This window comes from Acomys minous (genome assembly GCF_964271855.1).
Source record: "Acomys minous genome assembly, chromosome: 6".
NCBI classification, from domain to species: Eukaryota; Metazoa; Chordata; class Mammalia; order Rodentia; family Muridae; genus Acomys; species Acomys minous.
Genome location: NC_140487.1, coordinates 15,969,454 through 15,988,411, shown reverse-complemented (window position 1 = coordinate 15,988,411; position 18,958 = coordinate 15,969,454). Strand labels below are relative to the sequence as shown.

The 18,958-nt window shown below is 35.7% G+C and overlaps 1 long non-coding RNA gene across 1 annotated transcript in view; it reads right to left on the bottom strand.

Annotated features, from left to right (window-relative positions):
* Nucleotides 1-312: 312 nt before the first annotated feature.
* Nucleotides 313-18,958, bottom strand: part of LOC311600269 — a 26,540-nt gene continuing 7,894 nt past the window's right edge. Inside the window, exon 3 of the long non-coding RNA XR_014780186.1 lies at nucleotides 313-1,020. This is a non-coding gene — a long non-coding RNA (uncharacterized lncRNA). The remainder of the gene's footprint in view (nucleotides 1,021-18,958) is intronic.

Here is an 18,958-nt window from a genome sequence, read left to right as displayed (position 1 = left end):
GGATGACTTTAAGGTATACTCAAGAATGAGAATCACTGGCCTAAAATCATGCAAATTATCAGTAAGGCAGATCTTGTTAAATGCTTTATTCAGACACCTTTGTAAGACAAAGGTGTTACAGCCTTTAAAACACACATACTCTTACATTATGTCAGTAAGGAAAATGGTGTGGATGAACTAAACATACAGAGAAAATCACAATTAAACAGTCGCAGGACTAAGAAAAGAAAGAGAATGTCCTCAGTTCCTAGGAGATCACAGGACAGACGAACACCTGAGCTGTTTGCAAGTCTGATCTTTCTACCATGTGAATAGAAAGTCACAGAGGCTAAGCAGAGAGGGACATGGCCAAGTTTCGTGTTTGGCCCTAAAAGGCTGTCTGTGTGACTCAGGGGCAGAGCATAGAACTACTGTGTGTTATCTCTGGTTTCAATTCTCTGCATCCTCCAAAAATTATTTGATCATTATTAAACAACAAAATGATTAATCCCTATAAATAAACATAGCATGTAGGAAAATAATCTCATTGATATTCTTTATAGAGCATGTACAATACAGTAGTTCTTAGATAACATAGTCCTCACAGAAATACAGTGAACTAGGAAGTGTAAGAGTAAGAAAAGGTAGAATACAGAAGTTACGACACTACCCAAGATTCAGGCAGCAATCAGAGCCAGGATTCCATCCTGAGCACTCAGAAATGATGGCAGAGGTTCCACAAAGAGCAGCAACAAAAGCAGCATTGCTTTTGTCCTGGGTGAGTTTGAATGTGACTTAAGTAGCTTAAGAGACTCCTGGGTACAGGTGTCCCTATGATGGCATCTCCAGGAACGATTCACCGAGAGATAAGACTCATGTTGAATTTGGACAATATCATTTGCTAGGCTAGGGTCTAAGGACAGAATAAAAATGGAAAAGAAAATAGTCCAGCTGTGTCCCCAAGTGGCCCCTTTTGCTTCCTAGTCCACACAGATATGAAAAAGCAGCTGTCATGATCCCCATCATAGACAATTTTCTGACCTGTAAGAGAAGTATTTAATAAAAGAATTAAAATAAAAACCAACTGATACAGCTTCTCATAGTGATAAACTATCATATAAGTATAAATTTCCCACTTCTCAAGTGTCAAACCTCAATAATCATTAACTAAATTTGTAGGTTAAGTTTAAAGTCTTAGATACTAAGATGGAACCTGGGAAGGAAAGAATGCAACCAAATAACCAAATTGTAATAATTAAAACCTGTGTGTATGCCCAAACCTGAAACAAAGAGGTTAATGACAGTACATCAGATTTCCCAAGAAGGAAGCTTCCTTAGGGAGCTTAGATTATGAGAGCTCCAGCAGAGTCAGCTGCTCTCTTGGACTACATGCTCTGACTCAAGATTTTTTAAAAATTCAAAACGCATTACTAAAATAATCCCTCCTAAAATCAAGGGATCAGAGCTTACATGCACAAACTGGTTATTTTCTTATCTGTCTAGATTATTTCAATGAATATTTATTACTGACTTTGGAACAATCCAATTCCTCCTGCTTATTTGTTGTATGTATCAAAACTTACTTTCAAGGAAGAATAAAACCCCTGACATCTCTCCTCATTATAAAAGTTGCTTATTTCCCATACGTTTGATATTATTGCTTTGAGAATAATATCCTTCATTTACAGACATTCATTTTTTGCTTAATGACCATGTAAAGAAATATTAATTTTTGTTTCTTCTTCTAGAGACAGTAGATCCAGTTGAGAGAGTATAGATTTTACATACAATGTTATATATTTTTACACCAAGTTAATCCTGTCAGGCCAAGTTCATTCCTCATTTTTATTCTCCCTCACCCTTCTCTGTTTGAATGTGATCTTAAACCCCTGGAGCAATACATTGCACTGGGAGATACAAGGACTCCTAGCAGCAAAAATATAAAAATGGTATGATAAAAAAGCACTTTAGGGACTCATGAGGTATTAAAATCCCATCCAATCTCATTGTCTATTCATGAGGATGGGATGAGCATTTTCCAACAGTTTCTCAAAGGATATGCATACTTTTTTATGTGAAGAATTTACTTGGTCCAAATAAATAAAATAGGTTAGAATGCTGCTATCAAATTTGATCTGGAAGTATTTCTTAATCTTGATGGATCTATGTACATTTTAATATTCCATTGTTGTAGAACAAAGTATTATAATGATTTAAAAATCAATTTATTTGTCCAACAATTTATAGAAGTACAATCTTAGGTTTCTTGCCCTTTGTATTGGGGATCTCAAAAGGCTGCCATTAAAGTGTTTGATGTACTGTTTTTAATATGGAGGCCAGACCAGTGCAAGTAGTAGAAGATACTTGGTAGAAGATAACAAGACTTCTCTCTGTCTATACTCTGATCCTTGCTATGGGATCCTCCAACATATAAGACTGTGTACAGTGAGTCATCCAGTTAGACAGAGGAGCTGTAAAGTATCATGACCACAGGGTAAAATTCAAGGACATTTTCAATTATCTCAATTGGGGCTCCGATTGCTATGATCCCAGCACTCAGGAGGCAGAGACAGGTGGATTTCTGCGAGGTCAAAGGAATCCTGATGTACAGAAATGGTTGTAGGACATAGACGGCTACACAATCAAACCCTATTTTGAAAAACTGTTAGAGTATTTTCTGGTGTTTTGTATTAGTTAATTGCTTGCATCATCAAGATTCTTACTGCAGTCTGTCATGTACAACAAGTATTGCCATTTAACCTTGTCTTCCTGTTTGACTAATAAAGTAAGCCAAAACCTGGGCATGGCTGGAGGAAGGTAGACCTGGCAAAGTTCATGGGCTTGTGGGACAGAGAGGTTCTTGGGAAGGAGAAGCAGTCAGCTACTGGAGGAGGAAGAAGGAGCAGGTTGCCATGGTATAGGAAAGAGCCATGTGGACCCAGAGGAGGAACTCTGAAATTCCACATAAGAGACAGGTCCCAGATGAATCATCTTAGCAAGGCTTTTGGAGTTATGGATGGGATGTAATTCAAATAGAAATTATTAGAAACAGATGGAATGGGATGGAATTTGAGAGACATTAGAAATAAGGTAGTTTAGGGGGTTAATATCTGTTCAGCCCCAGATAAATAAAGCTTATTCGAAAATACAATTGTCGTATGTTTTTTATTATGTTAGACGGTTAGATATTATTGCCACAAGAATTATAAGCCTAGTAATAAACATTTATTATGCAATACCTTTAAATAAAAGCAACAACAGCAGCAACAAAACAAAATAATCATAATCTTCATATGACCCTAGGACTACCTGCCTAGAGGTAGCACCACCTCATTGAACTGGCCATTCTGTTATGAAGAATGTCTCTTTTCTTTCTTTCTTTCTTTCTTTCTTTCTTTCTTTCTTTCTTTCTTTCCTTCCTTCCTTCCTTCCTTCCTTCTTTCTTTCTTTTTTCTTTCTCTTCTTCTTCTTCTTCTTCTTCTTCTTCTTCTTCTTCTTCTTCTTCTTCTTCTTCTTCTAATGTATGATGAAGTGCTCTGTCTGCATGTACATCTTCATGACAGAAGAGGGCATCAAATACCATCATAGATGGACATGAGCGACCATGGACTTGCTGGAAATTGAACTCTGGATCTCTGGAAGAACAGCCAGTGCTCCTAACCACCGAACTCTCACAAGTCTTCTCAACAGGAATCATTAATCAGAAAAATCCCCACAGAATCACCTACCAGTTAATCTGATGACATTTTCTGGACTGAGGTTCTGCCTTCTCAGATACTCTAGTTTGTGTCAAGTTGGTATAACACAATCAACCAAACTAGCCCATAAGCTCATAGTCTACAGATTAAAAGCAAATTACAAGTTTCATCCACACTGCATGGGAAACATTTATATAGAGACATGAGCATCTCCTAAGAGGAACTCTTAGAGCTATCCTCATATGTTTTTTACAGGCAAGGAGAATATAGCATGACAGAATTTGAGTATAGCTCTGATGTTGCAGATACATCTGCCTCCCCTCTTACTTTTTACTAAACTAAATATCTGGGCCAGCCATGTTAAATTCTCTTCTAAGTAAATATGTGGAATCCACGCTAGTATAGTTTAATGAATATATCTGAGAGGTGACCATGGAATCTGATATGATACTTGTAGTAGATGGGCTTTGAGAGCATTTCAGATCATGTTAAGATTTCCATCTAATTTTCATATATTTTGAACTTCACTACAAATGACAATTGCAGCAGTAATAATAAAATCAGGTGTTTGGTAGGAACTACCAACTCAGTCATTACTGAGAGGCTTTCTGGAGCTAAATATTTAGAAATCTATGTGCCTCTATTTTAGTTATTGATTTGCTATTTTAAAACTGACATTCACTTTCACAATGTATATAGGTGTCTTAGAATATTATAGGATAAATTTTAAATGGAAAAAAGAGAGAAAAAGCAAAATTAAGAATTCAGCCATATAATTTCTATTAGAAGAGCCAGTGAGAGGGAGAATAAACTTTCTACCCATCAAAAGAGGCAGTACAAGGTATCATCTTTTTAATTTCACACTTGGATAACAATTGATCCTGCTTTCCAAGTTGTGTCAGCTACTCAATTTCCTCACCAATAACAGTCTTACAGAAGGCTTGTCCTGAAAGGCACCATGTACATACCTATATGCCCTGTTTGGGGAGGTAAAAGCTGGAAAAAATGAGAATTAAGTGAGCCCAATTCCATAGTGAATTTTTGTGAGACCAGTTTAGGCTTTCAATTTTAGCTTAAACCTTCCCCTTTGTCCAGATAACAACAACAACAACAACAACAACAACAACAACAAGAAGGAAAAGGAGAAGAAGATAGAAGAAGAAAAGGAGGAGAAGAAGGAGGAGGAGAAGAAGAAGAGGAGGAGGAGAAAAAAAACAACAACAACAAGAATAAGAAGAATGAGAACAAGAAGAACAACAACAATGACAAGAACAACAAGAAGAGAAGAAGAGGAAGAAAAGGAGGAGGAAGGAAGGAAGGAAAGCAAAACATTAGAGATTAATTTTCACTTGAAAGATAAACCCATTGTGTAAATGTACCACAATTCTTTATCCATTTTCTGGTTGAGGGATATATAGGTTGTTTCCAGATTCTGGCTACTACGAATAAAACTGCTATGAACATAGTTGACCAAATGTTCTTGTATGTGAAACATTTTTCGGGTATATACTCAGGAGTAATATAGCTGAGTCTTGAAGTAGAGTTATTCTCAGTTTTCTGAAAAAGTGTTAGATTGATTTTCAAAGTGGTTGTATAGATTTACACTCCCACCAGGAATGGAGGAGTGTTCCCCTTTCTCCATATCCCCACCAGCATGAGCTGTCACTTGAGTTTTTGATCTTAGCCATTCTGATAGGTGTAAGATGGAATCTCAGAGTCATTTTTGATTTGCATTTCCCTGATGAGTAAGGACTTTGAGCATTTCTTTAAAAGTTTCTCAACCGTTCATGATTCTTCTGTTGAGAATTCTGTGTAGCTCTGTGTTCCATTTTTTAATTGGGTTATTTTGTTTGTTGGCATTTAATACTTTGAGTTCTTTATGTGTTTTGGATCTTAGCCTCTTGTTGAATGTAGGATTGATAAAGATCTTTTCCTAATCTATAGACTGTCTTTTAGGTTTTTTTAGGGTTTGTAAAAAATTGTGTTGGTATTTTGATGGGGATTGTATTGAATCTGTAGATTGCTTTTGGTAATATGGCCATTTTTACTATGTTAACCCTACTAATACATGAACATGGGAGATCTTTGCATCTTCTGATATCTTCTTCAATTTCTCTCTTCAGTGGCTTGAATTCCTTTTCATACAGGTCTTTCACTTGATTATCCATTAAAAAATGGAAACAATCAAATTTCCAGGCAAATTAATGGAACTAGAAAAGATCCTCCTGAGTGAGGTAACTGGGACCCAGAAAGACACACACGGTATTTATTCACTTATAAGCAGATTTTCCCCAGTTAGTACAGGATAAACCTACTACAATGCATAGAACGAAAGAAGATAAGCAGCAAGGAACATACAATTGGGGAGGGGATATTTAAATTTTCACTCAGAAGGGGAAATAGAATAGGGAGAGGTTGTGGTTGAAAAGAGGAGAATAGTAGGAGAGGGCGCATACAGAGAAATAAAGGTGTGGATAATACCTGGAGGGGGAGCAGTGGCAGTAGAGCAGAAGGCCCTCAGAGAAAGGAGACATTTGGGTCAGTGGATCTCTGTCAACCCTAAGTCAGGATAGGCCTCTGGGAAGATATGAGAGGAGCTGTAGCTGAGACTCCTAGTATGGCATGGAGCCTGAAGAGAATACCCTCTAACTAGAGGAGACTCCTAATGGAGGAAGAACACCAACCCACTCACAAATACTTTGATCCAAAACTTACCCTGTCTACAAGACATGCAGGGATAAAGATAGAAAAGGTAGAGTGGAGATTGAGGGAATGTTTCACCAATGCCTGGCCCAGCTTAAGTCCCAACCTAGGGAAGACAACAACCCCTGACGCTACTAATGATACTCAGCTATGCTTGAAGAAATGAGCCTATCAGAGTTGACCTCTGAGAGATTGACTTCTGAGAGGGTCCACACAGTAGTGGTTTGAAACAAATGCTGAGGTTAATAGCCAAACATTGGGTGAAATATAGGGAGTCTAGTAGAAAAGTGGCGGGAAGGATAATGGGACCTAGAGGTGACAAGAGCTCCACAAGAAGACCAACAAAGCTAACTAACCAGAGCCCAGAAGGGACTGTGGTGTCTGAAGCACCAACCGAGGACCATGCATGGGCTTGACCTAGGTCCTCTATGTAGGTGTAGCCAATGGGCACCTCAGGCTTCATGTGGGTTCCCTAATAAGGGTAGTGTGGGCTCTCTCTGACATGGAATTTCTTGCCCATTTTTGACCACTTCCTCCTAATGGGACAGCCTTGTCAGGCCACAGGGGAAGAGGATGAACTCAGGCCTGATGCAGATTGATGAACTGATTTCGGTTGGTAGGATGGCTCCTCTTCTCTGAGGAATAGGGGAGGAAGGAAAGGGCAGGAAGAAAGGAAGGGAGGGTGGGACAGGGAGGAGAGGAGGGAGGGGGTTATGACTGGGATGTAAAGTGAATACATATATTACAAAATTAAAAAAAAAAGAATCCAATATACTATTATTAAGTGTTTTTATCTGGAGCTAGATTTAAAAGAAGTATATGACCTGAGATTACTTTTCTGATTTGATTAACAATTTTTAATATTTTCATTTGTTCTATGAGTATTTTATAGAATGTCTTTGATAATATTCTCCATCTATCCCAATTTTTCCATGATAAGCCCACAGGCCACTCAAATTTATATTCCTTTTTTTTTTCTCCTTCAAGTCCAGTTTGTGCTGACCAAATATTTTTGGATATGTCATCTGAAAGCAAGTAGGGTACATTTGGGGAAAATTGGAAAAAAGAGTGAATTTTTTCATTGAAAATATTCTTATACAATATATTCTGATTAGGTTCCCCTCTCCCTACACCTAGTTCTCCGCCCCCCCCCACCTTCCCTCTCTTCAGACTCTACATCTTTCTTATCTCCTAGTGGAACCAAAACATGTATCTAAGGAATAAAATAAGGTAAAACAAAACCAAACAACTGAAATAAAACAAAACACCAAACAAGAAAAAGAGCCAAAAATAAAGCACAAGAAATATATACAGATGCAAACACACACACATGTTTGCACGGGCAGGAATCCCATACTGACCTAAAACTGGAAGTCATAATATACACACAAGTGATCTGTAAGATTAAAGGAAAAGGTGCTGACCAAGAGCTTCCATTCGTTCTATTTCTTTTCTTTCGGATATAAATTTTCTGGCACATTCTATATATTCATCCATGCTGACAGCTCTCTTCTTTAGGAACACTACACCTGGAATCTTCCGGCGCAGGTGCTGGTGACCTAGTAGCTTTCCATTTTCCCTACCGGAATCTGTCTTCCTTCTCTATACTGTCACTTGCTGGAACGTTCTCTCACTCTTACCACATTCTCACGTTTGGATCTTAGTTGTGCTTTTTTCTAGAAGGCTTTAAACTTTGGCGTGTTCAGGTTCACTCCACACGGTCATTTTACAACACAAACTGCTTAGGCTCCTGCTGTGACGGCCACTTTGGACGACACGGAGCATGATGACCTGTGACTGCAATCTCAGCTTGGGAGACAGGGCAATAGTGGCCTCAATGCCAGCTGGAGCTGCACGGTGGAATTTTGGTCTAAAGCAAAATAAACAAGTAAATAACCCTTCTCACTGACATTCCTTATGCCTGAGGATTCTGGAAAGCAGGAAAAAAAATCTACCCTTTTTATTACAATAATTTAGGAGAATTATTGATGTGGGTAAAATTACTTAGAGTTACTTGAATATTAAGTGACAAAATGAATTTGCGTTTACGGAGGAAAAGTACATAGCTTTCTAAATGTATATGCATCAGAGGATAGGATGAAAGCTGAAAACCACCAAAACAGAATATTGACTGTTTTTCTGTATGCTAAAAAAATTCATGTTTATATTTAGGTTTAATATATGTGTCGATAAACATTTAGTTCCTTGGTTCACATCTAACATTTTGCTTTTAATATTTTTATCCCAATAAATTGCAAAGCACTGTATTTAGATAAATTGTGCTTTTAGCTTTTGTGTTTTTCTCAGTGTTATTATCAAATAGATTATATACATCATTATGTGAATACATCAAAATAAAGAAAAAGATAAAACAAATTTTATTTCAAATGAACAATTAAGGCTGACATTTCTTGCTTTTTCAAAAATTTCTTAGGAACTCTCGTTGGATTTTAATTTTCAAGTAAGATATTTAAAAAAGGAATCATTACCGTAAACCTTCATTTTAATATATATATATATATATATATATATATATATATATATATATATATATATATAGTGTGTGTGTGTGTCTGTGGTGTGTGTGTGTGTGTGTGTGTGTGTGTGTGTGTACAAGACTTCAGGTAAATGTAGAGGCCAGAGGAGGGTGTCAGATCCCTCGGAGCTGGAATTGGAGGCAGTTGTGAGCTACTTGATATGGATTCTGAGAACTGAACTCCAGTCTTTTGAAAGACTAGCAGTTCCCTAACTGCTCAGCCACCTTTCCAGCTCATTTAGTGGTTGATTTTGTCTGTCCCTATCAGTAACTGTTTGGGGCTGTATTCAATATACTGTATTACTATTTACAAGACAATTGCCTTCTCTAAACATTTCTTCTGCTTCTAAAGATTGAAGTAATTCTGCTGTTTCAAAAAAAATCAATTCAGTAAATATCGTATAATAGGACTCCTTACTGTTTAAAGTGTGCACTATACAGTACAGGAAAGGATTGGTATTCAGAAAATAAAGATGCAAAATTTCTCTTAACAAAGGAGCCTTGTGCCTAACATTCATCGCTTTTGAAGCTCGGCTTTCAGTTTGTATAAGAGAAAGGCATCAGTCAAGCTTGGACAAAACACATAAATCTTCAGAACACAGGTAATATTCATTACTTCCAATACTTTTTCTTAGAAAATTGTTTTGCTTTCAAGGGAGATAGGGAATCTTATACACACACATACACACTCACACCAGTAATTGAACATTTGGCCTATAGTGCCTAAATCAAGTCTCAGTGCTACCATTAATAGTCTGGCAATTATTATTCATTTATTCTAGTATAACCAAATGTGTATACTGTGTGTAGTGTGTGTATATAGGTTTTATATTATATTATAATATATTACGCACCTAATAATAATATTTATCACAGAATCCTAGTAAATAGATCAATGTTAATTATGAGGGTTTATAAGTTTCTTGGCAGCCACCTAGGTTCTTTCATTTCTTGAGAAAGAAGAACATCTCCTTATAATAATTTTTATTCAGAAAAAGCATAATATTTCAAATCTAAACCAGAAAATTAAGGAATTGTATAACTTATGGAATATCACATGCAAGTGTATAAAGTCCTGATTACTGGTAAAAGCCACATGAACAAAATCTGAAAATATTTAAATGGGAGATGAAAATTAAAAAGAAATTGTGGATATTTTATACCTTTGATGTCAAATATATAATCACAATTACTCAGTTATCTGTAATATGCATAAAAACAGATGTTTGAAATTTATTTTAAAGCATAAAAATATCGCCTTCTCTTGGAATGTCTATATACTTCATTTTTAAAGAAAAATAGATAAGTTTCACAATGCTATGATGGAAACATCAACTAAAATGTTTAAGGAGCTTTTTATCAGAAAAATGCTTTGTTCTACAACTGAAAATATGTACTAAAAAAGTGGTAGGAACACTGAGAAATTCAAATTTGTATTGAAATAGTATAATTTTATTTACAAAAGTACAAAATGCCAAGTGTGAACAGTATTCCACCTACTATAATTACTTTTAAAAGAACACACTGAAAGAACATTTTAATGAACACAATTTTATACAAAATACCGTAAGCATAGACAAAGCATTGAAAAAGAAAGTGGCAAGACAATCAGTACCTAAGACAGTCATATGGTTGGCACTTTAAGGGAGATTAGCAGGAAGTAGATTAAGAAGGGATTTGAACAACAACAGCATCAAAAGAAAGTTGAAGGAGATATCAGATTGTAATGAAAAAGCAAATTAAAACAAAAAGGATTAAAGATTCATTACGATACCAAAAATTGGAGAAATAGCATATAGATATATACACATATAATACATATAAATACATAAAATATTGTATGCTCCATAGTGGCTAATTGAGTATAGATATAATTGTGGTAATAAATGACCTAAAGGTTTGTCTAAAACATAACTTAAATACTCAGTTATTTCCTACAGAGACTTAATTACTTCTACAAGAACAAATGTGCTAGGAAGAATATCTGGGGATGTTAAAATGAGAAAGAACTGAGGCACCAGCCTTCTCTAACCTATCAGTTTTAAGATTAGGGAGAAAGGTTATGATTTGATTGAAGGCACAGAACTATTTAGTAGCAGGGAGGGCACTCCAAAGGATCTCATTTGCTTGTCAGATGCTCTTTGCAAGAGGTTTACCAACTTATCATGGCAGAGAGCTGGATTTTCTTTGTCATTCAACAACTCTCAATAGTGAAATTCCTAATAATCAGGTGACATTAATAAAGCCTATCTTTTATTTTGAACCACACCAAATATACTCTGTACTGTAGAATGTTATTATTTATTAGAAGTAAAGCATTATGATGTATAAATGTTTTGTTGTTTGACTTCCTGTTTTTTACTGAACAAAAGTAAACAGCATCACTGAGCTTGCAAGATGAGATTCCTGAGGAACTAAGATCTGTATGATGCTACTGAAAGTAATGGTGACACTCCTCGATCTGTTGTATATCAAATTCAACAAAAATCTTATTTCTAATAACTACATAGCAGCCACTCCTTATGAAACAAAAAGAGAATAACCAATAAAGACTTTTCTCTTAGCAGAAGTGGAGAAGTGATTAACAATCACTACTCAGGGAAATAGCCTTCCTCACTACACCTGCCAAAATCTGTAATAAATATACATCAGCATGGTTCATTTTAAGTTAATTAACCTCTCATGCCTAAAAATGAAATTGAGAATGATAAAGAGATTCTCTTGTATATTGTATGGATACGGCACCTGCCAATTAAAAAACCTATGTCCTATAGCTGAGGCAGGAAATAGAAGGTGGGACACCTGCCAGGCAAAAGGGATTCTAGGAGAGAGCCAGGCACATTAGATTAAGCTAAAATGTGAGGAGGACTGATGCATGGTACTTGAACTCAGGTAACCAGCCACGTGGCAGAATGTAAATTTGTATAAATGGGTTATTTATGTTATGAGCTAGTAAGAGAAGAACCTTGCTATATAGCCTCGGTATTTGTAAAATAACAATTGAATCTCATTAGGCATTATTCCTGGGAGCTTGTGGGGGAAAATTCTTCTACAGTAAAGAAAGCATATTATTGTTGTGTTTCCAGGATAATTATTGCCCTTTATGAAATAGTTTGCTCAAAACCCATACGCCATACACTAGACCTCCTTGTGATATCTTCCTTGGAGAGAGGTAGATGACTAAAAACAGTAATAGTGCTTTGGTTGAGTTGATGAATAGGAGGAATGATCAGAGAGAATATTGAAGAAACATAGACAAATATAAGGCCATCTTTATATCCTTATTAATTTAGAAATGCAAGCATACTAGGAAAATGCCGCAAAAAATGTTGTTTGTTATATTGTGGAGCTGTAGTCTTAAAAAAATATATCTACAATTCTACATTTAAAAAACACATTTAAATTGGAAAGAATACACACGTCAGATCATGTTTTAGACACTGCCTCCTGCAGGCAGCATTGCATTACTCATCCAACTTTGTTCTGTGAGATGAACATGATGACTTTCCCATAAGAGTGGATGATGGGGAAAGAAATAACTTCATAGTGGAGAAACCTCTAAAGTATTACCTCAAGCACATGGTCAGGGATATCACTAGCAGTCTTGCCATTTGATCAAGTGTCCTTTTGTTATGAAGAGATGGGATGGTACTCACTCATGGTCATTCTGTCAAAAATCTATATTTTCCTATTCATTAGGAAGTAGGATAAAGAAAAACTATCTGAGGAAATTTTTGGTTCAATTTTTCTCAAATTAGGTCTTTCTCATCTTCTTTCTTTGTCTCCTTCTTTCCTTGCAAATATATTGTGTATGCACACAAGTGGTTGCACATGCACATACGTGTACACACACACACACACACACACACACACACACACACTTTATTTTTTCCATTCCATCTACTGAATTGATTTTGTCAGAAAGCTGTTAAGAGAGTCTTGGGAAACTTAATCTTATCATAGAAGTTACAGAGTTCCACATACTCACATTACCTTCCATTCTTAGAAAATAGCTGATGAGCACAGGACATATAGTGGATTGATGGGATCGTGATCTAAATTATTAGCTTCTTTTTAAAAACTCATGGAGGCTGGAGAGATGGCTCAGAGGTAAGAGCAGTGACTGCTCTTCCAGAGGTCCTGAGTTCAATTTCCAGCATACACATGGTGGATCACAACCATCTATAATGTGATGTAATGCCCTCTTCTGGCCTGCAGGTGTACATGCAGGCAGAGCACTGTATACATAATAAGTAAAAAAAAAATTCATAAGAACTTAAAATCTGCCCAGACTTATTAGCGGTTCATAGGGTGGAATTAGGTGTCTCTCAGTCCGGACAGACTGCCATGTGATACTCTAATTCATCCGTCTTAGTGAAACCTCAGGCTTCTTTCCCTTGAGACATTTCACACTAATTAACAATTCAGATTTCAATAACCTCAGAAAAATTTTCTCAACTCTTTTAGTGTGTTTCTCTTAGAGCATCCTTAGAATTACTTGGCATTTTCCCTGGGTTAAGTATAATTGAGTCCTATTATTGAAACTGAAATCTGGGTCAGTGTTTATTTTTCATAATTCTAAAGTGTAAGTATATGAAATAGCCCCCATCACATATCTTTCCCCAGTAAAACTCCTTTGGAAGAAACTAAATTTCATTTGCAAGTGGTTATCAATTGAAGATAGCTTGAGGGTTAGGGATGGGAGCATGTGTCCGCTTCTGTTTTTAGCTCAAGGACACCATTAATGCAGCCCTGTGCGTGCTTCCTCAGTCTCTGTGACCATATGCGTGCCGATCTTGTTGATTTAGAGAGTAGTTTCCCTGGGTATCCTTCATCATATTTAGCCCTCAAAACTCTTTCTGCCTCTTCTTCCATAGAGTTCCCTGAGCTTGGAGAGGAAGTACTAAGTGGGAGACACCCCATTTAGGGCCATGTATTCCAAGATCTCTCACTCTGTGAATAATGTCTGGCTGTGGGTCTCTGGATTTATTCCCATCTGCCGAGGGATGATGGCTGAGCAAGGCACTGATATATGAGTATAGAAGAATGTCATTAGAAATTATTTCACTGTTACTGTGCTTTTAGCAGTAGTATTTGATTTATCTCTGGGTCTCTGGGCCACTCAGTCTCATGTCAGGCAATTTTTGACATGGACTTAGGAATCTCTCTCCATGACACTCTCCTCCTATCCCAGTGAAAATAGTGGATGACATTATAGTTTTTAATTGCATAAATAAATCATTGTTTTTCATGAAATTTAATATAAGAAATTTCTTTAATTTGGTCCCAAGATGTCCATCCCTAAAACTATACAAATTGTAATGGAAAATGGAGATATATTCTGACTGTGGAAGATAGTGATGACAGTTAAATTATAGTGTCCACTAGCTGCTCTATTATTTCATTCTTAAAAAAAAAGATATACTATATTTGGGAAGGAATACACGTGATAGGAGAGTGAGGAAACAGAAGGCAAAATAAGAGCACTTTAAATTGCCATAATCTAGATGTGGAAATGGGAAAATCATAACTAATTATTAAATCAAATCATGTTAAATCATCACTAGATTGTAGAAACTACTTAGTAATTTGAAAGTCTAAGAACGTAGCCATTACATAATGATGACAGCTATTTACCCAGATGGAAAGTCAGAGGGAATAGGCACAACTGCCACAAGGCATTAATCAGCGAAGCTATCAGGAATGGCCCCTTCAGCCTACGAAATCAGTCATGATTAGTAGGGGTGGTTCAAGTTCAAAGGGCTGAGAAGTTAGACAGCATGCTCTGGGTCCCAAGACCAGGAAACTGCTGTTCACCAATCTGTTTGCCTCAGAGTTATAAGCTGGATACAGCAGGGTTGAAGGTATGAAAAGCCCTGTGTGGTAGAGGTAGCCTATTATGTTTTGCCTATTAAGTCATAGTATAAACTTTTAAAGTGGCTGTATGTTTCTTAACAAAATGAAAACATAAGCTTCATGCTGCAGGATGCATCACTTCTTCCTGTCACCTTATTGTCCACTCCATTGATAGTGCTCTGCTCATGCCTTTTCTCACTTTCACTTTACCTCTACACATAGTCAACCATGAATTAATGCATTTCTATAGCATCATAGAATGAAAAACAAAGTGCATTAAACATTACCAATTGAACACAGAAATGAAAGTTTAAGGAACTTACAGTTTTTAACTTTCTGTTAAAATTTCCTAAGCATTCAGTATCTATAAACAAAGTGGCTCATCAAAAGGAATGTGCCTGGTAATACAATGTCTAGTTCACACTTAAAGGTCTGACAAATAGAGTAAAATTAGACCATAAAAACTGTCTCCAGTCTGGGTGCTTCAAACTCTTTTAATCTATAAAAGGTAAAACTATATTTCTAAATTAAAGAGAGCATGAACAGATGACAACATATGTTGCTATGACTACACAAGTGAACAATTGGCTTGTGGGATAGCCAAATAGAGTGAATGAATATTCATAATCATTCCTCAGATACTTGGGTGTCTCCATTGAGATAAATGAAGAAATATATAGCAGGCCAGTTAGAAAGGTCTCATTGATTTTCTTCAATGAGAGAAAATCTTTTCAGATAAAGTTGAGGATTCAGGTGGGAGAAAATGACTACCCTTAAAGGAGTAAAGGCATTGTTAGGGTTAGTTCTAAGTAACTAGTGCAATCACGTGCTCCTAGAACAGCCTTGCAGGCTGTGTTGAATGAGCATGTGACTGTGATCCCACATGATAAGAGGTGCAAAATCTCCATTGCATTTCAGCTCCATCATATCAGCACACAGCATTACTTGCATTTGTATTAATATTTCTGCAACCTACCTACTTCATTAGTATTACTATGAAAACACACACACACATACATATCTGCTAAAAAATACATGATAATAAACAGGTATGTCACTAGCTTATGTACTTACTATACTCATACAGTTTTTGAGTAATTTCTTTCTACTTCCAAAAATGTATCCATCGTTCCAGGACTCACCTTATGCTTCTTACATGCATCAGACATCTTAACTGTAGAATTCTTTCTTGCATTTAAACTTTAGCAGATTCTCAATTGTAAGTCCCAAAAGCAATAGATCAGACAACACACAACCATACACACACACACACACGCGCGCGCGCACACACACACAGAAGGTCTATTAATATGTACATTAAAATGTACAAGGTACATAAATATATTAGACATATAAATATATACATATGCCATATGCAGAATGTCTGCCAAAAGAAGACCTGAACAAGGAGGGCATGATAAACATGCCTGTGTGGAAATGGAAAATGATCAGGTGCCTCAACCCTAGACAAAAATGTACAGGCAACTAAAGAATGATGAAAGCAGGACAAAATCTTCATCAGGGAAGAGCATTTTAATTGGTTGCCAATAACAACTGCTCAGCCCTGAAGACATATATATATATATATATATATATATATATATATATATATATATATATGTAATATCATATGGAAAACTAACTTTTAATATTATTCTAGTGGCAGCTCTTAAACTGAAAAAGAACTTTAACCATAGCTGACATTGTCCAAGCTCAGTGGTAGATACTAGATTTGAGAAAATATGGACACCACCAACCTTTCCAAGGGCCTTTGTGTTAAAATTGCCACAAATGAGTCTTTTTCTGGAAGCTACGATGGGAAGAAAATATCTGTCTTCTGACTTTCAAATCTACACTCACACATTTACGAAACACACAAATACACACACATGCACAAGAACACACACTATACAACACATTTATAAAAACACATAAATAATATGAATGAAATTTTAAAAATTAAACACTAATATTTCCAAGATGAGCCCATGTGATGTGCATAAATGAACACCTGGTGCTAAACTCCCATTCTAACCTCAATTGTGCTATGTTTTAATGGTTCCTTTTCTTTTAAGTAGAATTTGTTGCTTCTGTTTTTAGTTATTATATTAATGAAATCTTTGCTATATTTCTAGTATATTTAGCTTTATGTTATGTGAAGCCTTGACTGGCCCATCTACAGAAAAAAATTTTATCTTTCAGCATTGCAACAATATTCTCTTTATTTCTCCTGTCAATTCTTTCCTTAGTATGTATTCATCAGTAAGACTATCTTTCTAGTTTAATACATTTGCAGAATTGGAAGTTGCTGTCCATAAATTCTTGATATAGAGGACTGATGCACTACATTTAAACATGCTACCTCTGTCCCTATCAAATATTGACAGATTTGCTTTGTCAAGATACGTAGCCTTCACCTTCTGTTTAATTTTCCTAGTTCATAATTTATAATTCTAGTTTCATATCTAAACGCTCATGTTAGTCCTTCTGCCATAGTTTCCTGAACTTTTTTTTTTAAGTCTAACATGTATGCTTTAGGAGTGTTTCAAGAATAGTTGAAGTGTAAAAATGCCTACAAACTTTAAAGTTTACATGACTGTGACCTTTGTAACAAGAGCAGCCCCTGTATCTGGACTCTGCACAACCTACTTTTTTTTCTCTTTTTTCTGTATCTATGTCATTTCACTGTTTAAAGATGTTAAATGTTGTGGAAAGAAATACAAAGTCAAGTTGACATTTTATTCATACAAGATATTTGATATTTCTCCTTGGAGCTTTGACTTTTTCTTTTGTACTACATTTTCCCATAATTTCACAAGGAAATGTCTTGTTGCTCACCTGGATCAATTTTCCCTGCCAAGTTTCCTCTCTTGGTATGTAAATTTAGCTCTTTTACTTTGTCTGAATGTCATTTATGGAGCCATTGTGTGTAATTGTTCTACTTCATTACTTTCAATTCTTCTTTGAGTTACAAGGAATAAGATAGAATTATGATGGGAATGCTTCTGTGGGAATCCTTTACAGTTTTGTACATAAGACAAATATCTGTGTGTGTAGCCTTGTATATTGCTCTCTGCTACATTGGTCAGAGGCAAGGTACTATGCCACTTGTCTTCCTCACCATAATAGGTGTTATCACACCAGTGAAAGGGCAGGGACGGGGTCTGCAGCAACTACTAAGATGTTTGTCTGGATTATATATTCAGGTCCCCTAAAATTGGCATGGGGAATCATTCCAAAATAAAATTTCAAGACAAACACTGTGAAGTTTTCCTTTTCTGGGACCTTATTTATTACCTATCTCCTACATGAATTGATTTTAGAAAGAAGAAAACAGTAGATATGGTGATTTACAACTGTAATCCTTGTGCACAGAAAGCTGAGGCAGGAAGATTGCCAAGAGTAGTTTAGCCTTCTTCTACTGTCTGACTTAGACTCTATAAAGAATATTACATATTGAACTTTATAATGTTTTTAGAAAATAATCTCTCATTTTTAAAAAATAGAAGTACTTAATCACACTTTTATTAATCTATTGATATATATAATATTTTCTGAAGCCTTTGTAGTTAAAAGTTACCCTCTGAAATCAACTATACTGTCTATAAATGAAATGAAATAATAATTTAATATATGCCAATAATCAAGATAAATTACATTGATGTTAAGAGGAAATATTTTTATATATCTAAGTACCAAAGATGATAACCACATATATGTGGCTGAAAATATCAAATCACAGAGTAGTACACATAGTACAGTTCAGTTATTGAGAGTGTATATTTGCATACTATTTTAGGACATAAACAATAAAGAGAAGTACATAGATTTATATTACAAAATAATAGGACACAAATTGATATAGTACATAAAATATATAAAATTATATCAGAGTATATTTTCTTTATATATTTTAAAATATTTTTCTTGTTTCAACAAATATGCACTATTTCTCAACTCACAAGAAAAGCAATACAGAAATGAGCCTGGTGTTGTGGCTCACACTGGCAAATCTAATGCTTGGGAAATGAAGCCAAGAGAATGATATAAATATAAAGCCAGAATGCATTATAGATTTCTCAGGTCAGCAAAGATGGAGTAGGACTTTATCTGAAACCACACAAACAAAATAAGAAGGTGTAAAGAGTAAAAGAAAAAATAAAAGATGCTCCCTAAAATATCCAAG